Source organism: Myxocyprinus asiaticus, chromosome 29 (genome assembly GCF_019703515.2).
Source record: "Myxocyprinus asiaticus isolate MX2 ecotype Aquarium Trade chromosome 29, UBuf_Myxa_2, whole genome shotgun sequence".
Classification (NCBI taxonomy): Eukaryota; Metazoa; Chordata; class Actinopteri; order Cypriniformes; family Catostomidae; genus Myxocyprinus; species Myxocyprinus asiaticus.
The window spans coordinates 31,475,248-31,498,966 of NC_059372.1; the positions used below are offsets into that span (position 1 = coordinate 31,475,248).

At 42.4% G+C, this 23,719-nt stretch overlaps 1 pseudogene; it reads left to right on the top strand.

Moving 5' to 3' along the window:
- Positions 1–380: 380 nt before the first annotated feature.
- On the top strand, positions 381–21,926 carry LOC127420380 (cerebral cavernous malformations 2 protein-like; annotated as a pseudogene).
- Positions 21,927–23,719: the final 1,793 nt, after the last annotated feature.

The window sequence follows — 23,719 nt, forward strand, 5'->3', positions numbered from 1 at the left end:
TTTGCTCCCGATTTAATCTAATAGCAATCCAGGAGGCACAATTGAGATAATAATGTGTCTTCTTCTGAACAACTTTTGATGTCTTGACATTTTAGTAATGTTTGTTTGTGAGCGTGCTTGTTTGTGACCTAACTCTGTCTAGTTTACTGTGTGAGTATGGGTGTTTATGCATGTGTGTTATCAATATTTTAAAAGTGGAGGTGCTGGGGATTTTAGATTGGACTCTCTGGTGGAGTTTCCTGTCCAGCAGGAAGTGAGTTTCCTGCACAGTCCTGCCTGGCTCCAGGGGGCTCAGATGAGAATCAGGGCCAATCCTACACAGAGACACACACAAACACAAACTTTTGCACACAGCTTCAGTAGTCATCGGGCAGGTCAATATGGACTATTAGCCCAAGAGAGCAAAGAAGGTAAGTTCTTCGTATATGTCATAACATACCTGTACATATTGAAACCAGCTTAACATAAACTTTGGAATTGTTTAGCTTAATCAAAAGTTTTGGCTACATAATGTGTGTTTGTTTGTTGTAGAGTATGTCCCACATTCTCAGTGTTTCTGATCATGTGACCTCTAATGTTTACGTTCATGAATATGCTTGTGTGTGCAGAGAGGGATCTGACCAGAGAGGGATCCTATTATCCATACAAAGACAGTAGTGACCATGTCTTTTAAGCTCCAAAAAAAAACAAAAAAAAAAAAAAACATTAAAACATGATAAAAGTAGTCTGTCTGTGAGGAAAACATTTAAAACATTTACTGATATTCTTCCTCTCCTATGAGCTGTTACTCTAAAAACGCTGCAAAGTAAATGTAATGTAAACGTACTCAATGAGTCTGTCATTGTGTCCAAATATCCATACTTCCCTACTATAGTATGTCAAAAACAGTATGCCAGTGGAGTAGTATGTCCGAATCCTTAGATGAATTACGAGTGGGGGGACTCAGGGTTTATTCGAGGATTTATCGATTAAAGAATTATGGCCTGAAGCAAACTGTTATCGGTATTAATTCAGTTTTACTGGAGGATTTTGACCATTTAAGTTTGTATGCACTTTTTGTACTGTTAATGAAGAATAATGATAAAACTTGCCAGAAAATAAAAATAATTTCGCTGGTTTATACAGCATCAATCGATTGCAACAAAACTACATTTCTCATCATTATAAACCAATCCCTACAAACATTGCAGTGCATGCGCAGTAAGTGGTGGCAGAAAGCCGACAAACTGTTGTGTTAGATTTGACAGATTAGACAGCTAGTGCTAGCTAGCACCTCAAAATATGCTAAAAGATAATATAGAATAAAATTAGCCTTCAGATTCAAAGCTGACTAGATTTCGGTTCTCTATTGCTAACACATCTAGTTCGATTAAATGTAAGTACGACACAAAGCCATCATAAATACAGAAATATTCTAAGCTATACTAGTATTATAATGATAATAATTATTAATTAATTAATACAAGTAAGTTGATAACATACCTGTAATTAAATGATCACTGCAAAGCCATGAGTTGGAAATTATCTCCTCCATCTAGTCAGCTCAGATAAATCCGATAAAAGTGAAGCCTTCGGTTTTTTGCCACTGCGATTTTGACAACCATCAGCACAGCAAATTGACCTTAATCTGACAATTTAAAGGTAATAGCTTACTTTTTGAGGACTGTTGCGTCAGCTAACTACAGGTTTGATTTACTGTTTATGCCTGTCTTTTTGCCACCACTTCCGTCTGTGACGTAGGCGGTGATGCTGCCAAAATATTGATCTATACAGCACCGCATGACTTTAAAATCACTGTACCAGTGATAACTTGGCATAGAGGTGAACAATTAATCAAAATAAAATCGAAATTGTGATATGAGGATGTGCAATTATCAAACTGCAAGGGCTGCGATTTAATTAATTAAATAAATGGTCTGCACGTGCTGCTTATTGCGCTTGCTGTGTGTGCAGCTCTGTTCTCTGTACACATGCTCAAAACAATGTTATTCTTCATTAACAGTACAAAAAGTGCATACATACTTAAATGGTCAAAATCCTCCAGTAAAACTGAATTAATACCGATAACAGTTTGATTCGGGCCATAATTCTTTAATGGACACAGCCCCGACTTGGCAAGTTGGGGCTCGAATAAACCCTGAGTCCCCCCACTCGTAATTCATCTAAGGATTCGGACATACTACTCCATACTACTACCTAATGAGCTGAGCATGTTAAATTTACAGCGCTCTACATTCACTGATTGTACATTATTGTGTTTCCAAATATGCTTGTCTGTTCAATGTTACCATCCAAATCAAAATAATAAAATAAAAAAATAAATAAAAGCATAACACCGGTTTTTGTGGACAGAAGAGTAGATAAGAGCATTTCTCTGCAGTAAACGGCCATTGTGAACACAATTTCAAACAAATGTCTTTCTTCATGTCCTGTCAAAATAAAAGCTATGCCAAAATAAAGGCTAAAGGGTTTAACCGAACCGCATAGCAATGCCGCAAGTGTAAAGTACATGAAAATAGTACAGAAATATGCTATTGTTTAATTATTATTATTAGTAGTAGTAGTAGTAGTAGTAGTAGAAGAAGTAGAATTTTACAAAAATATATTTCCATAATAATTTCTAAATAATAACGTATTATTGGGTTCCAAAAAATAATGTGAGTGGTCTATCTAGGGCTCTATCACAAAGTGGACAAAAACAGGTACACAGCAAACAGATACAATGTGAAGGTGATGTGAATCTGTTTTTCACCCTCTTTATTTCATTTACTTTTATTTTTATTTTTTTTTATTTTGTTTTAATCTTTTTAATGTGAGCACCTTTTCTTAAACAGTATTTATATTGGCAGAAGAGCATGCTTGCCCATGACTTAATAAAAAAAATAAAATAAAAAAGAAATTTAAAAAAACGTACAAATTATTATTTTTTTTATATAAATTTTTTTTTTTTAATTAACATTATTAACATTTTATGTTAATAATCTTATTAGAGTTCAAATCACAATCACAGTATTTTTCTAAATAATCCAACAATTATATTTTTTGTCCAAATCGTTCAGCCCTAACTTGGCTTGCCAGTGAATACTGTTTGTTTGCTCACGCATTTGTATCTCAGCTGTGTTGTTTGCGGAATGTTACAACACTTAACTTGAAAGTAACTTTTTTATTATTATTATTTCTTTAGGCCTGCTGCTTATTCATAGAAACAGGTCTAAGGCTTGTTGATTCATATGAACATGGAAAATTCATGTGAATATTACACATTTTCTATGTAATTAGTCATTTAGAAGACATTTTCGTCCAATGTTACTTTCAAAACCAGTACACTTACATGGACAATTCCCCAGCAGCAAACCATGGTGAAGTGTCTTGATCAATGGCACAGTGGAGCTCATTGATCATTCCTTGTGAGGCTTGATCCTACAACCTTCTGATTACTATTACAGATCTTTATCGATTGCGCAACATGAAAGTTTTCATATTCATGTCACAAAATATTTCAACATTTCTCAGTTCAGTCATTGCTGTTTTGGGGAAATGACGATGGCATATGGTAGTATGCAGGGTACCAAACCTTCTAAGAATATATATTTTCCGAGACTGCCATGATGAGCTACACCACATTCAGAGGTGGACAAAGTACACAACTCCATTACTTGAGTGAAAGTACAGATACTACTGGTCAAATATTACTCCATTACAAGTGAAAGTTGTAAAAATTTTTACTTAAGTAAAAGTACTTGGTTTTAAAAGTACTTAAGTATCAAAAGTAAATTTCCTTTTTTATGTCAACGCATTGTTTTATTATTGTTGCAATGTTGTATGTAATACTTACAATACCTTATGCCTCTGAAGCAACCTACTGAATACACTGACAAGCTTGTAGTATCTGTGGAATAAAGAGCTTTTAGAATGTTACAAAACCTATAGAAATGAAACAACTGAATTGACAAAAAAGACATAATCATCTTCATTGTTTTTATTTAACACTCCTACCCACCCCCACAAAAGCAGCGTGGTAGTGTTCTCACACAGCTCTGGCAGTGTGCACACATCTATGTGTATTCATTCATCCACATTTGAATCAAGCGGACAGTGAAATTGCTGTAATTACAGACTGATCAGAAAAAATACAATAATCCAACCTGCTTTAAAACCCAGCTACACAACCGTAGCTGTATAACTGCCCAACAGCAACACTGCTTTAAAAAAAAAAGCAAAACTGATGTATTTGACATCAAAACAAGAACTTCAAACAAGTTGTTGTGACAACAAAGATACTGTCTCTCACAGGTCACTTGGAGAGAGAAATTTTATGGTTGAATCAGTAAATAATTTGACCGACTATAATTCATACTGAAATTTTAGCTCTAAAGCACAGATAATTTCAAGCTTTCACAAGAAATTGAAAGTTTACATACCTCAATATGCTTCCGCAGGTTGGATGGCGAGTTTTTGAAGGCTGTGATATGGTTAGTTTTAGGCAAACATTTAAAACGAAACGAATCTTTAACATTTTCAGAAAACTGGAACATATTTTCTAAGTATGGCCATGGGTGCACGCACTGCGCAGAGGAACCGCCGCCTTCCATTTTGCCAACTGATCAGTGTTAAAAAAATGCTGGGAAATCATTGAACTTCACGATACGTGACCCTACAAGAGTGATTATTGATAGGCTGTCTGTCACCTGCAAAAAACCAATCACGTTTTAGAGAAGAAAAAAAAATCATACACTGATTTTTAAAGCTGCTACATAGTAACAACTTTCTACTCGAGGACCTTGATAGAAATGTAGTGGAGTGAAAAGTGCGATATTTGTCTTTCAAATGTAGTGAAGTTAAAGTCACATGTTTACAGAAAAAATAATACTCAAGTAAAGTACAGATACTCAAAAAGTGTACTTAAGTACAGTACTCAAGTAAATGTGTTTAGTTACTGTCCACCTCTGACCACATTTTCAAAGACTGTTAGTATATCTCAAGGGACAGAAGCTGGCTGGTTTCAGGACACACAAACACACACTCAAGGGATTTCATACACAGAGATATCTGTGGTCCTAATGCTACTGGGACCACATGTAACTGCATCAAGGTCATTCAGCACTGATCACATCACAAGAAATATATACATGTGTGAGCATAATGAATATTACTTGTTCATTACAATTTATTTATTTATTTATTATTATTATTATTATTATTATTATTATTATTATTATTATTATTATTAAACCTGGAAATAAATAAAGTTTTAGGATTTTGAAAAATGTAATACTCCTGAGTACAAAAGGTCTGATTTCCTTGCTTCCACTGAAGCACACAAGATGCTCTTTGGAACATTCTCAAATCATGCTGGGATAACATGGATTATGACATATAGCCTATAAAACTATAAACTATAAAGTTCATGTACATTCTGTCATTAAAACAAAAGGGGAGCATTTTCACTAGTGGTCTCCGACTGTTTGATGATTGAAAATACAATGTTATCCTCACAACACAGTTTGGTGTGTTACCTTGAGTCAGATATAATTTAGTATAAGAGGACAATTTTAGCTTCACACAGTATTATCTTCAAAGGATCAGCTCATTCTGTTTGTCTAAGAAAGACGCATTGAAATCGAATGTGGTAATGGAGTTACTGTTTTCTTTTAATGTTGGAACCATGTGACCTGGTTGATTAACTATTTTGGATAGGCCTTGTCTTGAATTTAATGCAGTTTGACCAACACACTGAAAACAGTCAGCATGATTGATACACCTCATTAGCTCACATTTGATATGAGAAAACATACTCAGTCACTGGCATGCCCGAGTGTGTAATTGATTAACAGCTTTACACACATTCCTTGCATACATAACTCTTTAACTCTACCTTTTCCTCTTTCTCACACATACAGTACAGTATGATTACATATGTACACATACACACACATAATTTATCAGTTTGTCAGTGGAGAATGGTGTCTCTAATCTGTTTTCCATGTCTAACAGCTGTCTCTGTGTCTGATGATGTCACAGTTTGAGTTGCAGGCTGTCTGATGTGTGTGCTTTTCATCATAAGAGTAGATTAATGCAGACTTTCACAAATATGAGGTCAAGTAAATACATTTAAATAATTCACAAGAGATTAATTGAAGCACCTCTTTAGTCTGAACAAGAGTTCTATGCATGTTAATATTCAGGTTATTTCCTGACTTGAAATGTCTTCAAGTTCAAAAGGCACATTAACCTATTATAGCCCGGATTTTTCCCAGAGATGTCTTGATTAGAGCACAATTATTAATATGAGCATACTGTGTGTGTTTTAAGTGTATTTTTCCCATGAAGATTGTTTTAATCCAGAATATTTATTGACCAGTGGGCTCCCATAGAAACCTTTGTAAATATTATAGATAAGGGGATTTGCCAACTAAAGTTGGCAGGTGTGTTTGTGAACAACACCCAGAAATGGCAGCATGACTTAAACACCACCACATGGAACAATATTCACCACATTGTCAAATGCTCTTCCTCAAGTTGTTCACTTGCACAGCAGTTGTTTTTAAGCCATCTATAATCACCCAAAAAATATTTATAGATGGGAATTTTGTGGTAGCACCTTTGGCAACTTAAGCAGGTTACCTCACAGACCCACCTAAATCTACATTAACCATAAAATGACATTTATATTTAGCACACCAAACATTTGGTCAAAAACCTAAGGACCGTTTTACAGCTCTTGCTATCTCCTATGCTAACTCTTCTCTCAGGGCTTTGTGTCACCAATAAAGCATCTGGTGTTCCCTAAATACAGCCAGCGACAGGTAGACAAAAGCAATGTGTACTACATACCTCTTCACACTGTCCCCCTCTACCCACCTGACTACCTCATCCATCCAGAAAGACTGATTTATGACTATGTGGGGTCAAGGTTTGTTTGACAACACAAACATACCAAAAGGATTACATTCACACAGAAACATCCATTGATAACATGACTGTAACTTGCAGTAGCTTTTGTGATTAATGATTGGAAAGGGGAAGCTGATTCTGAATATTTTTTGAAAGCATGAATTTTGTGAATGTCTCCAACAGTTCTTGGGACACCTGACATGGATGTCATGTTCCCCGAACCCATCGAGCAGAGACGAGCTGTTGCATCTTCTGGACACAGCTAGGGTGAGAACGGGTCTCGTAATTTACAAGACCAGCTGAGTTTCTCTAAACAGAGTTGTCGTAATTTTATTTTTAGATTCAGAATGTGGCTTGAAATAGACACAATCTATAGGCAATAATGCATACTGTTTATCTCCTTGTATTTCTGCTCCTCTCACTGTCTCTTTTCCTCTCTCTGTCTCTGTCTGTAGAAGCTTAGGGTTTTACCTCTAAAGACCAGCGTAGAGCAAAACTACATTCTTAGTCTCTTTGCTCCCTGTCTGCTGCTCACATGGAGAGACAATGAAAAATTGCTGCTGAGAATCCCCACACATGAAATCGCTGCTGCCTCCTATTTGCGAGATGATGCACTGCACCTTCAAGTGTTAAAAACTGGTGTGTGGGACCTACAATAAGTTCGTCATTAAAAACACTTATGAGAGTCATATAGACAAATAGTGTTTGTGTTATGGGGCTAGAGGGGTCTGAGACCCCCTAGTTTCACTCATAGCCCCCCTAGATATTGTATTAAATGCTATATAATAAACAAAAATATTAATAAATTTGGTAATATAATAATATCTCTTTACTATGATCCTAGCAGTTGGAGACCATTAGATTGCTAATATGAATTCACTGTGAATAAACAACCATAATGTTGCATCAACTGGGAAGCGCTTTTCAAGCTGAATTTCTTCTGAAAGCTTCTGTATAATTTGAACACTGACAGATTATACACTGTGCATGCTGTACTGCCATCATCCAAACAATTTGAAGCTTAGAATTCACTTCAGTTACATGTTCATAAGTTTGTCTTCTGTGTTTCAGGTCTGAATGTGGACACTGTGTTAGCTGGTGACAGTCTAGAGAATAGACAGACTGGTTTGAAAAGCTGAAAACAAACAATAAGCAACATTGACCCTAGACCTGCAGGGGGCACCATAGAGCACGCCGCACCATCTGTGGTGTGGACTGGAAGCTCTCCTCTCGCCACGAGCCAAACAGGGCAGTGTGGGGGGAGGAGGAGGTGGGACTAGTGGCGGAGGAGGCAGTGGCGATGGTGGCAGCCTAGAGCGCAAACACGTGAGTGGGAGTTGGGAGCGTAGGCAGACCCAGAAGCCATGCGGGGGAAGCTGGGAGAAGCGACCGATGAGTGGGAGCTGGGACCCCCGGCCTGTAGGGGGCAGCTGGGAGCGTCGGGGAGGTGGAGGGGTGGTAGGAGGTAGCTGGGAGAATAGGCATGGGCCTGGAGCTAAACCGGGTGGGAGCTGGGAGAGAAAACATATGCCAGGTGGGAGCTGGGAATGCAGACATGGTTGCACGGGAAGCTGGGTGTGAGGGAAGTCCTATGGAAACTGGGAAAGGAGGAATCATATCCCTTTAGAGCCCAAGCCATGTCCTGATGTCTACTGCAACCTGGTAATACTGGCTGTTAAGAATAGGGTGAGAGAGAATGGAATAATAAGATGTTAATGTAGATGGATGGATGGAGGGATGGAGGGAGGGATTAATAAACTAAGGACAGATGGATGGATGGATGGATGGATGGATGGATGGATGGATGGATTAATAAGTAATTAATGTTGATGGATGGATTAATAAGTGATTAATGGGGATGGATGGATGATGGATAGATGGATGGATGGGTGGATGGATGGATGGATGGATGGATGGATGGATGGATGGATGGATGGATGAATGGATGGCTGGATGGATGGATGGATTGGTTAATAAGCTAAGGATGGATGGATGGATTGATGGAGGGGTTAATAAGCTAAGGATGATGGATGGATGATGGATGGATGGATTAATAAATGATTAATGTGGATAAATGGATATATGGATGGGTTAATACATGATTAATGTGGGTGGATGGATGGATGAATTAATAAGTAATTAATGGGGATGGATGGATTAATGAGTGATTAATGTGAATGGAAGGATGGATGGATAATAAGCTATTAATGTGGATGGGTGGGTGTATGGATGGATTGGTTAATAAGCTGAGGATGGATGGATGGATGGATGGATGGATGGATGGATGGATGGATGGAGGGGTTAATAAGCTAATGATGGATGGATGGATATGCAATTAATGTGGATGGATGGATAGGTTTATGAACGATTAATGTGGATGATACATGGATGGGTGGGCAATGCAAGTTTTAAACCATCTAATTTTGCCATTTGCAGAAATGTATTATAATTATTACATATCCTTACAAAAATGAACTGCAGTAAAACTGCAAGAACTAGTAAAAAGTGTTTTGTGTAGTACAATGATGCTGTACTGCACAATGACAAACTGTACTGCACTTACAATGCCTTTTAACTGCAGTACTGATATAGTTCACTGCAGTACAATTGCAGGTCAGTGTAGTACTAATACAGTTCAGTGAAGTATACCTGCATTCCACTCTGGTATAATTGCAGTACATTGCTGTAATAAGATCTTTGATTCAGGAAATGAGGAAGTGGGAAACGGCGTTTCCAACACAGGGTAGATCGTTAATTTAAACAAAACGTCCGCTTAACAGCAATAAAAGAAACCAATAAGGATATCACTAAACCAAAAAGAGGGAGCAAAATCAGGGCAGCTTTAAGTCTGCCGGCAACGACAAGCACATGAACAGCACACGAACAGCTTGCTAGTGGACTCTCTCTCCCTCTGCCTCGTCACTCCTCACTGGAACACAAAACAGGTGTTACGCACATGCGGAAATCATTCACCACTCATCTTCCCCAGCCTCACTCTCCACAGGATGGCACTCAGCCACGCCCCCGCCTCCACAATTGCAAAATAATAGCAGTTCAGTGCAGTACAATTTCAAATCAATGTAGTAGAGCTGTAGTTTGTGTAGTTCACCTGCAGTTCAGTGTAGTTAAACAGCTGCACTTCAGTATAAACAGAGCTTCAACTGCAAAGTTTTCACATTGAACAAAACTGCAGTTCTAAAGCATCCAAACAAGGGCTGTTGAAATTAATGCATGTGATTAATTAAAAATGTTTGTTGAATTATTAATTTTTTTAACGTTTTCAGTACTGCAGTTCAGGTGTGGGAATTTAGACGCAGTTTTCCTGCAGTTTTCTATACTGCAGCACAAGAGTGGTAATTTGGACTTAGTATTCCTGCAGTTTTATGTACTGCAGTACAAGTGTGGTAATTTGGACGCAGTAATCCTGCAGTTTTCAGTATTGCAGTACAAATTTGGATGCAGTATTCCTGCAGTTTCCAGTATTGCAGTACAAGTGTGGTAATTTGATTGCAGTAATCCTGCAGTTTCCAGTATTGCAGTAATACTGCATCTAATTTACCACACTTGTACTAGTTATAAAACTGCAGTTATTTTTTGTAAAGGAGATTTATGAAGATTGTAAAGAATGAATTGGGCTGTGGAAGGTACAGTTTGGTTACTGGAAGTCACAGTCATGGATGTTATAGAGAGCTTTAGCTCCAGTCCCTGCAACTGACGAGATGAGTTGTGTCAGCAGTGATGTAAACAGTGCTCGGAGTAGACTTCCCTGTGATGTAATACTCAGACTTATGTAATGCTATGCTGTGTCAGGGAAATGCGTGTGTGTGTATGTGTGTGTGTGTGTGTGTGTGTGTGTGTGTGTGTGTGTGTGTGTGTCTGTGCGTGCCTGCGGCCATTAATATGGATGGGATTTTATTGACCCAGATTAAAGTCTGAGTGTTTTGTGGGTGTGAAATGTAAGCGTGTGTGAAAGAAAGAGAAAGAGAGAGGGAGGGAGAGACAGAGAGAGAGAGAAAGAGGAGAAAGCATTTTAAACTTGTATGTGGCTGGATCCCTATTAAGCAACTTCTTTTTTGATTGTTAAGTTAATCACAAACACACACCTTTTATACAGGACGCTGCAGAAGAGTACTGCGCCCTCATCTGTCAGATGTTTCAGATCATCTATGGACATCAGACCATTGAGTTTGTCAACAGGGTGGGATATCACTATACCATGCCTGACTGCTATTGGCTGCAGAGGAGTAAGTGACATCACCATTGTCCTTTAGAAGCCAATTACCAATTACTAACCTCTACAGAGCTGGATGTCCTTAAAACACTCCAAACCAGTGGTTCCAACTGGTCGGTTGCGACCAAAAAATAGATCACACAATAGGTCTGTTCTGAAAGGGTTGTGGACAGCAGGAAAAAATCATGCTAAATGCAAATAATGAAATGCAAGTTACAATATAATCATTAGAAACAGGGTTATCAACTTTAAAAAGGGAGGAGAAACGAATCCAATATCTTTTGGTGTTGCCGTCAAAGGCTGTATGTCCAATCACACTTTGTTGTATTTTGGTGTCCAATGTAAAATATGGGCTGTGAAGCAAAGCCAGTTTAGAACCAAGATAATAAATCACTGAAATCACATAGTGTTCATCAGTTATCAGTGTTGTACTGTGCATAACTATGCTACAGTCACCAAAAGCATGTTTTACTGAAAAGCACAAATATATAACATGTCTATCTCTCTCTCTCTTGCCATCAATACTTGTCCAAGTTGACAGCTGCCTCACTGTTATGACATATGGCTATGATACAGACTTCAGCTGCTGCAGCTCATAGTGAGTGTCTGTGTTTGTGCATTCTTAAAATCTATGTCTGTGTCCATGAAATATCATCATATTATTACTCTGTTTATTATACATTTTTTAAACAGAGTTTATTTTAGTTATTTATTTATTTTTTTACTGTTTTCTAACAGGTTGCTCGGCAAACAGGTAGTCCCGCCCCAATCTCACTCCATTGGCAGAGAGCTACTTCCGAGTTTTCTGATTGGCTAACATGGGTCGGCTGTGGTCAGATTTTTTTTTTTGTTTGTTTTTTTTTTTTGCAGTATACTGGGCCTAGGGCTGACACCTATTTTTATTTTATTTTTGTCTTAGGACACCAGTTTTGCTATCTGTTAGGTAGTAGGGACATTTTATATGTGGTATTGAAAGCTGCTTTAAGCCATCTCTGCAGATTTTAGACAAATATGGCTTCATGAATGACTTGTGTACCTCACCTTACAGTGATGGTTCTCAGGAAGCATTTAATCCATACTACAGTGAGAACTATAGTGAGAACTCATCTCTCTCTTGTCATGACTCCCATCAAAGCCTGGCCTCCACAAACAGCGACCTGGAACCCTCTAACGCCAGTCTGCAGGAGTACATGATCATAATAAGGCATTTATACACATATTCATACTTAATAGTTCATAGAATTAAGTAATTTAAGAGATAGATCACCTAAAAATTATAATTCTGTTATTTACTCACCCTCATTCCAAACCAGTATAATATTCGCTTTAATGTGGAATAGCAAAAATGTGGTAGAATGTTCCAGCAGATGTTCCCTATCTGTCACTCTTGGGAGCCCCAAACACCTCTGCTTTTTGAAAAAAGGCCAATGGGAATTGGCGAGTGGAATTTGCATGCCACTCCCCTGGACATACGGGTATAAAAGGAGCTAGTATGCAACCACTCATTCAAATTTTCTCTTCGGAGCCGAGCAGTTGTGCTCAGCGAGCTGAATTACTCTGCTGATCCATTCACCTTGAAAAGCTGTTGGATTTATGGCGCATTATAGCGGCTTCTCCCCCTCTTGCACTGGTGAAGTGCAGAGAACGCCCCTGGGCACTTCAGCAGCTAAAAGAGTATATTCTTCCTACTGAAAGTGTATATTTTCCCTTCTAAAAGAGTTGCATTATCGGAGAGCATCTTTTTAAAGATCCTCTCCGTTTGTGTATATTTCCTGTTTGCAGTCGTTACCTCTCCGCTTCCGATGGCCACGCTTGCGGTCTTACATGCTTGGGCGCTGCCCACGCGGAGACAGCGTTTGTGGACGGGTCATGTTCTCACTGCGAGAGCGTGACCATGGCAATGTTGCGGTCACGGTTTTTCCTTCATTAGAGGGAAAGACAACCCCAGCGGCTCCCCGCCTCGGTCCTTCTACCTACGGGTTTGAGGTCACGTCGGTTAGCACTGGGGACGATTTGGGGACCCCAATGGGAGCCACTCCGCCGGGTAACTCCCCACGGACCTCCCATTCCCCAGTATGCTCATTTGCCCCGCTGGGATTTGACCGCCGGCTCATCTCAGGGCGAGTTCGCGATCTCGTTTCGGCTCTCGAAAGTGGATGAGCTCTCGATTGAAAGCCAAAGTGGATGAGCTCTCGATTGCAGCATCGGAGAGCAGGCTGTCCAGTCTGATGCTGAGGACTCGATTGGGCTCCCACTTTCGGGTGCGGTCGTCCAGTTGCAGCCTGACGCGCAGCTGGCAGCCATGCTTGCCCGGTTGGCTGCGTGTGTCGGTCTGGAGTGGAACTCTCCACCCCCCCTGAACCCTCGCAGCCTGATGATTGGTTCCTGGGCCCGGAGCGCTGCTCACGGCCGTGCCCTGCCCCGGTCCCTTTCTTCCCAGAGGTGCATGAGGAGCCCACGAGGTCGCGGCGGGCACCTTTCACTGCCCAGACTCTGTCTCTGAGCTTCTCCGCTCTCACTACCCTCGATGGTGGGGCTGCCAGGGGGTACTCGGCGATTCCCCAGGTGGATAAAGCGGTTGCAGTGCACCTGTGCCCACAAAACGCCTCCACCTGGCAGGGCTGCCTAAGACCCCTGTCCAGTGCCTGTAGGGTTACGTCGTCTTGGTGACTAAGGCCTGCGGTGCCACTGGACAGGCCGCCTCCACCCTGCATGCCATGGCTCTCCTGCAGGTACACCAAGCCAGGGCACTAAAAGAGCTGCACGACAGTATTTCTGACCCGGGATTGATGCAGGAACTGCACTCGGCGACCGACCTCGCTCTCTGGGCAACGAAGGTCATGGTCTCTCGGGCAGGCAATGTTCACCCTGGTGGTCCAGGAATGCCACCTTTGGCTCAACCTTGTCGATATGAGAGAGGCTGACAAGGCATGGTTCCTTGACGCACCCATCTCCCAGGCTGGCCTGTTCAGCAACACCGTCAAGGGCTTTGCCCAGCAGTTCTCGGCGGGGAAGCAGTAGACAGAGGCTATTCAACATATCCTGCCCCAGCACGGCTCAAGACCCCGCAGCCCGTCTGCTCGTCGCCAAGGGCGTCCTCCTTCAGCAACAGCACCAGCTCCGCCGCAGCCCGCCCCCACAGCCCGTCCCCGGCGTGGAGCCCACCGCAGGAAGCAGATGCCACCCGTCTCATGGCCGGCCGCCAAGAACCGGAAGACTTCGAAGCACCCCTGAGACGGCGACCCAGGGACGAGGAGACCCGCTTCTATGGAGCTGGTCGACAGACCACTCCATCCCCCGGTGGAGGGCCGGGAGGAGAATCTTTTGTCTCCGCATGATCAAGAGGTTGCGGTACCCAAAACTTCAACAAAAGAGTGGTTTCCTTGTTCCCTGGGTCACATGTCAGGTGCGCACGGCCGTCGTCATGACCGACGTCCACCGTCCCATTTTGGCAGGTTTGGACCCCCCGCCCATGTGCGCCACACCGGGTTGGTTCTGACGGACTGCGTGGCCGATATTCCTCCCCCCCTCCTCGACCAACCTTCTGGTGGGCGTCAGGAGCCAGGTAAGTGCTTCGATGTCCCTGGACTCAGCATGGCCACGGGGATCCAGCCCCCATGATGTGGCGCCTCAGGCTCCACCCCGCCGTGAGGCCCCACCTGCCGGTATGTCCGACATGATTGTCCCCTTGGTCCCTCTCGCCCGGAGTTTGGACGCGTGGCTCGCGCTTTCCAACCCGTCGCGATGGCTGACCCGGACTGTCCGACTCGGCTACGCGATTCAATTCGCCAGGCGCCCTGCCCAGGTTCAGCGTCGTCCGCTTCACCTCGGTGAAGGGCGAGAACGCTGCTACCTTATGTGCGGAGATCGCTACCCTTCTACAGAAGGGTGCGATAGGGCTTGTCCCTCCGGCCGAGATGAAGAAGGGGTTTTACAGCCCCTACTTCATCGTACCGAAGAAAGGCAGTGGGTTGCGGCCAATCTTGGACCTGCGAGTTCTGAACTGGGCTGTTCAAGATGCTGATGCAAAAACGCATTTTAGTGCGCGTCCGGCATCAAGATTGGTTCGCGGCGGTAGACCTGAAGGATGCGTACTTCCACGTCTCAGTTTCACCTCGACACAGACCCTTCCTGTGGTTTGCTTATGAGGGCCAGGCAAACTAAAACAAGGTCCTCCCCTTTGGCCTGTCCTTGTCCCCTCGTGTCTTCACGAAAGTCACAGAGGTAGCCCTTGCCCCGCTAAGGGAAGTGGGCATCCGCATACTCAACTACCTCGACGACTGGCTGATCCTAGCTGATCCTAGCTCACTCTCGAGGATTACTGTGCACACACAGAAACCTGGTGCTCAGCCACCTCAGCTGTCTAGGGCTTCGGGTCAACTGGGAAAAGAGCAAGCTCTCCCTGGTTCAGAGCATCTCTTTTCTCGGCTTGGAGTTGGACTCAGTCTCAATGACGGCACGCCTCACGAACAAGCGCGCACAGTCGGTGCTGAACTGTCTGAAGGCGTTCAGACAGAAGATAGCGGTTCCACTGAAACTTTTTCAGAGGCTCCTGGGGCATATGGCATCCTCTGCAGTTGCCACACCGCTCAGGTTGATGCATATGAGAATGCTTCAGCACTGGCTTCAGACTCGAGTCCCAAGATGGGCATGGTGCCACGGGACACATCACGTGGTCATCATGCCAATCTGTCGCTGCCTCTTCAGCCCTTGGAATGACCTAGGATATTTACAGGCAGGGGTTCCCCTAGAGCAGGTCTCCAGGTGCATCGTGGTTAGGACAGATGCCTCCGAGATGGGCTGGGGCGCCGTATGCAATGGGCACACAGCTGCCAGCTCCTGGACTGGCCCACGGCTGCGTTGGCACATCAACTGCCTCGAGTTGTTGGCAGTACTGCTCACCCTGCGGAGGTTCCGGCCGTTGATCCAGGGCAAGCACGTGTTGGTCCGGACGGACAACACGGTGACGGTAGAGTACATCAAACATCAAGACGGTCTACGCAGCGGACGTGCTGTCATGACAGGCTACACTCAGGGGAGAGTGGAGTCTCCACCCCCAGGTGGTTCAGCTGATTTGGAGTCGATTCAGTTGAGCACAGGTAGACCTGTTTTCTTCCCGGGAATCCTCCCATTGCCCGCTTTGGTATGACCTGACCAAGGCACCCCTCGGTATAGACACACTGGCACACAGCTGGCCCCCTGGACTATGCAAATATGCATTTCCCCAGTGAGCCTACTTGCACAGACCCTCTGCAAGGTCAGGGAGGATGAGGATCAGGTCGTCCTAGTGGCACCCTACTGGCCCACCCAGACATGGTTCTCGGACCTCATGCTCCTCGTGACATTTTATGCATCTATTTGGAATGAACGCAGAGATTTAGGAGCTCCGAGCAGCTCTTTGTCTGCTTTGGTGGACAGCGTGTCTCCAAACAGAGGATCGCCCACTGGGTCATTGACGCCATCATGATGGCATATCATGCTCAGGACGTGCCGCCCCCCTGTGGTGTTACGAGCCCACTCTACTAGGAGTGTAGCGGCCTTCTGGGCCCTGACCAGAGGCGCCTCTTTGGCAGACATCTGCAGAGCAGCGGGCTGGGCGACACCCATCACCTTTGTGAGGTTCTATAATCTCTGGGTTGAGCTGGTTTCGTCCCATGTGTTGTCAGGTTCTGGGACAGCTGGCCAGGTGTACCGCTTGCGTATAGTGCCTTTCCCCTCCCATGAGGTGAAGACATGCGCCTTTGACTCCCAGTCATGTTCACAAGTTGTTATCCCTGGATGACTTTCCTCCTTAGCCCTGTGGCAGACGAGTTTGCGGAGAAACTCGCTGCCGGCCCAGTACATGTGCTAACTAAGCCCTGCACTGGGGTAGGTGCTCCACATGTGCTGGTTCCCCATAGGTGGCCCCATGTGATATCTTCCGCTAAATTGTTTCCCTGTCGGTAAATACTCAAAATACCCCCCCTTCTCTGGGCGGGGTGTGGTCTCCATGGTGTCTTCCCCTTGGGAGTGACACCCCACGGCTGCGTTGGCACATCAACTGCCTCAAGTTGTTGGCAGTACTGCTCACCCTGCGGAGGTTCCGGCCATTGATCCAGGGCAAGCACGTGTTGGTCCGGACGGACAACACGGCGACGGTAGAGTACATCAAACATCAAGGCGGTCTACGCTGCCGTTGCATGTCACAACTCACCTGCCGCCTCCTCCTCTGGAGTCAGCAGCGCCTCAAGTTGTTACGAGCCACTCACATCCCAGGCGACCTCAACACCGCAGCGGACGTGCTGTCATGACAGGCTACACTCAGGGGAGAGTGGAGTCTCCACCCCCAGGTGGTTCAGCTGATTTGGAGTCGATTCGGTTGAGCACAGGTAGACCTGTTTTCTTCCCGGGAATCCTCCCATTGCCCGCTTTGGTACGACCTGACCAAGGCACCCCTCGGTATAGACACACTGGCACACAGCTGGCCCCCTGGACTATGCAAATACGCATTTCCCCAGTGAGCCTACTTGCACAGACCCTCTGCAAGGTCAGGGAGGATGAGGATCAGGTCGTCCTAGTGGCACCCTACTGGCCCACCCAGACATGGTTCTCGGACCTCATGCTCCTCGTGACATTTTATGCACCTATTTGGAACGCACGCAGAGCTTTAGAAGCTCCGAGCAGCTCTTTGTCTGCTTTGGTGGACAGCGGAAATGAAGCGCTGTCTCCAAACAGAGGATCGCCCACTGGGTCATTGACGCCATCGTGATGGCATATCATGCTCAGGACGTGCCGCCCCCCTGTGGTGTTACGAGCCCACTCTACTAGGAGTGTAGCGGCCTCCTGGGCCCTGACCCAGTACATGTGCTAACTAAGCCCTGCACTGGGGTAGGTGCTCCACATGTGCTGGTTCCCCATAGGTGGCCCCATGTGATATCTTCCACTAAATTGTTTCCCTGTCGGTAAATACTCAAAATACCCCCCCCCCTTCTCTGGGCGGGGTGTGGTCTCCATGGTATCTTCCCCTTGGGAGTGACACGCCCCCCCCCCCGATGTAGACATTTATGGCCCCCAGTCGGTTAACAAATTCCACTCTTTTTGGGGAGAAAAAAGAGGAAAAGAGGCCATGGCTGGGCTAGACTGTCCCTATTTTTTGGGCAGTCGACTTGTTCTCAAAGGACCGTTCGACGCTCATAAGAGCGTTGGGGGAGGTTACGTACCGGCCTGGTGCGCTGGCTATGAGGCAAACAGCAGTCTGCCCGTCTTGCACCGCCAGTCCCCATAACACAGTTCAGCTAGTTGTGGTGTTTTGTATAGGGACCCCTAGTGTCACTACATCGACACAATGTCGAGTGAGTGACAGATAGGGAATGTCCTGGTTACTTTCGTAACCTCCGTTCCTTGATGGAGGGAATGAGACATTGTGTCCCTCTTGCCACAACACTGAACTACCCACTGAAATGGCCGGGACCTTGTCTCGGCTCCTCAGCACAAAACCTGAATGAGTGGTTGCATACCAGCTCCTTTTATACCCGTATGTCCGGGGGAGTGGCATGCAAATTCCACTTGCCAATTCCCATTGGCCTTTTTTCAAAAAGCAGAGGTGTTTGGGGCTCCGAAGTGTGACCCCTAGTGTCACTACATTGACACAACTTCTCGTTCCCTCCATCAGGGTACGGAGGTTATGAAAGTAACCAGGATGTTTTCCATACAATGAGAGAAAAATGGGGATGGACACTGTCGAGCTCCAAAAAAAAAAAAAAAAAAAAAAGTGTCATAAAATTAGTATATGCTACTTTGAGGTTGTACAATAGCTTTGTTTGAGTAACAGAGAGAAATGTAAGTCCTTGTTCGCTTGAAATCTTGCCCTCCATGCATATTCAAATTTGCTACATCACAAATGGAAGAACCAATATAGTGTTTGGCATGACTGACATTAAACATGGTTTGACGCGTCGTGCTTTATTGTATACATACAGGGACATGAATAAGATTTGAGTGTCATACTTTTACAGTATGTTGCTTTTATGGTTTTTAAAGCTCGATACTACCCATTTACCTTCATTATATAGAAAAAAGCAGCATGAATATTCTGTCTAACATCTCATTTTGTGTTCCACCAAGGAAAGGAAGCTATACAGATTTGAAATGATGTGATGATGAATAAATTATAGCTTTTGTGTGTGTGTGTGTGTGTGTGTGTGTGTGTGTGTGTGTGTGTGTGTGTGTGTGTGTGTGTGTGTGTGTGTGTGTGTGTGAACTGTTTGTTTCACTGCAGTAATCCCTGGAGTCTTTATAGTTCTATTGTGTGTTTTTCTGCCCTGTTCTCATTGGTTAGTTGAGGAGTAAGCTGATACCTCAGGAGATTCAGCAGTTTGCTCTGTTTCTGAGAGAATACAGACTAGGTGCTCATATAGAGCAATTCTGCATCAACCTGCTGGAGCTTTATGGAGACTCACGCAAGTTCCTGCAGCTCAGTGAGAACACTCAACACAGAATAAAAATTTTTATATACATTCAACATAAACATTATAAATACAACCTAGGTTTCAAAATAGTATTTAAATCACTCCACTTTGTCTGATGAATATAATATTATACTAGTAACAAAAGCAAATCAATAATGTAGACTTTTCTTTTTTAAATACTGTATTATATTCATAACAATGAAGTAAAAGATGTGATGTGGAGGACTAAAATAGAATACAAAAGTTACCATATAGCTTCACTCTCTCTGTTTCTTTTCCTATCTTGAGCAATTGATATGCCTGTTTTATTTTCCTAGGGGCATGTTTGTACAATTGAGTTCCATCTCATGCTATGGTCATACTATAACAGCAAAATAAATAGTTTTATTTAGCAACATATTTATTAGATTTGGCATTGTATTAAGGGTTTGTGTAACTGAATTTCATTCTATCATTAGTTCATTAGAGGAATTAGAGTAACATCCAGTCTAATCAATATTCATGAGCACCTGGTTTGCTCCAGAGCAAGTCGTGGTGTGAAATTGTGATGTAACAGCCCTCTCAACAACATCACACTTTCACAGCATGACAGAATTACAAATCTCATTACTTACACCAGTCACTGTTGGAATAGAAACACAGTCCTAGACTATAAATGTCTATGATCATGATTCAAACCTATAGACTATAAATAACTCTGCAACTTTACTTATTTTTCACAAATACTGTACTTATTTAGAAAATGGCTCATCAGAGATGAAGTGTGGTATCTATGCCAAAACAGAATTGCAAAAATAATGTATGCTTTCAAACAGGTTTCCCTGAACACTCCCCCTGTCTTGCATTAGTCGACAAACAGAAAGTCCTGCCCCCAAATCAAGCCAGTGGTTGATCCAATGTTGCAATGTTAAGCTGGACAGGATGATCAAAAAATCTGAGCAATGTTTTAATAGAGCCACAAAGTTCCAGTGTTTAAATTTCTTAGGGAAATCAATTTACGGAAGGTTTACTTATTGTTGTCTCTGTATATTAAGCAAGGATAGAAGAAACTGTTTCAAAATCTACACAATTCACCTTTGAATAATAGAAATAGAACAATTTATCATACAATAAATGTCCAGTGTGAAACAAATTGTCCCAGTTAATCACTCTGTCAGTGTAATTCTTCTGAAGTGAGCTTGTCAGGGATAGCTATAGCTGAAGTGTGTGGCGGGACTGTTTGTTTGATCAGTGACAGACTTAGTAGATAGCGTAATTAGAAAGTTGTTTAAGAAAAAAATATGTTTATTTTTGCAATAAACAAAAATCCACTGTTCAGTGGCGCTAAAGGTGTAGAAAATATTCACTTCAGCTTTAATTCATGCCAATTGTGCACAACACAGACACAATTACATAATACTTTCACAAAGCTACTTAAACTTCTGCTGGCCATACACTCATCTAACATGACACGTATGCAAAAGACTGAATCAGCTCTATGCTGGACTGGATTTTGAATGTAATCAGAATTCAGTGTTGTTAGTGTCCATTTTTAGAAAAGAGTGGCAGTGCTGAAAAGGGTCACTACATCATTTGCAAGCTGCCGTGTTCTCACAGGAAAAAGCAGTTTAATATGTTGATCTGTTCTAGAGATAGAGCCATATTAACAGAGAAGGGGATTATGTGTGTGATGTGCACTGGCTTGTTTGCATTTGTATTTGTTTTTGTTAAAAATTAAGCAGCTAGTCCCATTATGTGGTAAATTATTAATAGAATTGTTCAAATAAAGTATTGAAATCTATTTAACTTAGTAATAAAAAAGAATAACATTTGCAAATTCTGTTAACATTACTTTTGTTAGTACAACTTAAAGGGATCATTCATGAAAATTCTGCTCTCATTTACTCACCCCTATGTTGTTCCAAACCTGTCTGATTTTCTTCTTCCAAGAAACACAAAAGGAGATGTTAGGTGGAATGTTACAGATACTGACAGCCTCAGTCACCTGTCATTTTCATTGCATCTTTTTTCCATACAATAAATGTGAACAGTGACTGAGGCTAAAATTCTGCCTTGCATCTTCTTTTTTGTTTCACTGAAGAAAGAAACTCCCATGTGACCAGACATGAGACCCTTTATTCCAGATAAGGATGTAGGAGTCTTCGAGACATTTTTGGAGGACATTGGGATCCGAGAGGGTGGTATTTCCCCTCCGGCTCCCAGGACTTCAACCGCAGAATCGATGACATCACACATGACATTGAGGCCTTGGGCTTTGAGGAAGGGAATGGAGACATGGAGGAAGAGGATTCTTACTTCTAAAAAAACGAAGAAGATGATGTAGAGATAAATAATAATAATAATAATATATATATATATATATATATATATATATATATATATATATATATACACACACACACACACACACAGTTGTGGACAAAGATATTGGCACCCTTGGTAAATATGAGCAAAGAAGGCTGTGAAAAATATGTCTTTATTGTGTATCCTTTTGATCTTTAATTCAAAATATTCACAAAAATCTAACCTTTAATTTAAGTAATTGAAAGTTGGGAAAAATCTCATAAGTAAATAAATATTTTTCTCCAAATCATGTTTGCCACAATTATTGGGACCCTTAGAAATTCTTATGAGTAAAATATATCTGAAGTATATTCCTATTCATATTTTAACATTTTTAGTACACCTGGGTGACAAGGAACTTGAAACTGTTTAGCCATGACTTCCTGTTTCACATGGGTATAAATATGAGGTAAAACACAGGCCAAATTCTCTTGGTCATCCATCACAATGGGTAAGATCAAAGAATAAAGTTATGATGTGCGGCAAAATGTTGTTGAGCTTCACAAAATGGGAAGTGGCTATAAGAAAATAGCTAAAGCACTAAAAATGACCATTTCCACCATCATGGCAATAATTAAGAAGTGCCAATCAACTGGAGATCTTACGAATTGGCCTGAAAGAGGACATGTGTCTATATTGTCTCCACGCATGATGAGGAGGATGGTTCGAGTGGCCAAAAATTCTCCAAGGATCACAGCTGGAGAATTGCAGGAATTAGTTGAGTCTTGGGGTCAGAAAGTCTCCAAAACTACAATCAGACGTCACCTACATTACAACAAGTTGTTTGGGAAGGTTTCAAGAAAAAAATATCTGCTCTCATCCAACAACAAACTCAAGCGTCTTCAGTTTGCCAGACACTACTGGAACTTCAGATGGGACCGGGTTCTATGGTCAGATAAAACAAAAACAGAGCTTTTTGGCAGTAAACACCAGAGTTTGGTGCACAAAGAGAGGTAGCAATATGGAAAAGTACCTCATGCCCATGGTTAAATATGGTGGTGGATCTTATGTTGTGGGGCTGTTTTTATGCCAGAGGTCCTGGACATCCTGTTCGGATACATGGCATCATGGACTCTATCAAATACCAACTGATAAAAAATAAAAACCTGATTGCCTCTGCCAGAAAGCTTACAATGGTCTGTGGTTGGATCTTCCAGCAGGACAATGATCCAAAACAAACATAAAAATCAACACAAAAATGGTTCACTGACCACAAAATCAAGGTTCTGCCTTGGCCATCCCAGTCCCCTGGCCTGAACCCCATAGAAAACCTATGGGGAGATACCACCAGCATGGACCGCTGAATTTGAAGGATCTAGAGAGATTCTGTATGGAGGAATGGTCTCAGATCCCTTGCCATGTGTTCTCCAACCTCATTAGGCATAATAGGAGAAGACTCAGAGCTGTTATCTTGGCAAAGGGAGGTTGCACAAAGTATTGAATACAAGGGTGCTAATAACTGTGTCACACATATATTTAGTTTTTTTTTTTTTAGACAAAAATATTAGTTTATATGTATATGTATATGTATATATATATATATATATAACTTGTGTTGTGTTTGGAATTGTTTGATATCTCTTTGAGGATAGATTTTTGTGAATATTTTGAATGAAAACCAAAAGAATGAACAATAAGGATGTATTTTTCACAGCCTTCTTTTCTCATAAAATCAGCAAAAAACTTTCAACTGTATTTATTTTCAGCAAGCTTAACATGTGTAAATATTTGTATGAACATAAAAAGATTCAACAACTAAGACATAAACTGAACAAGTTTCACAGACATGTGACTAACAGAAATG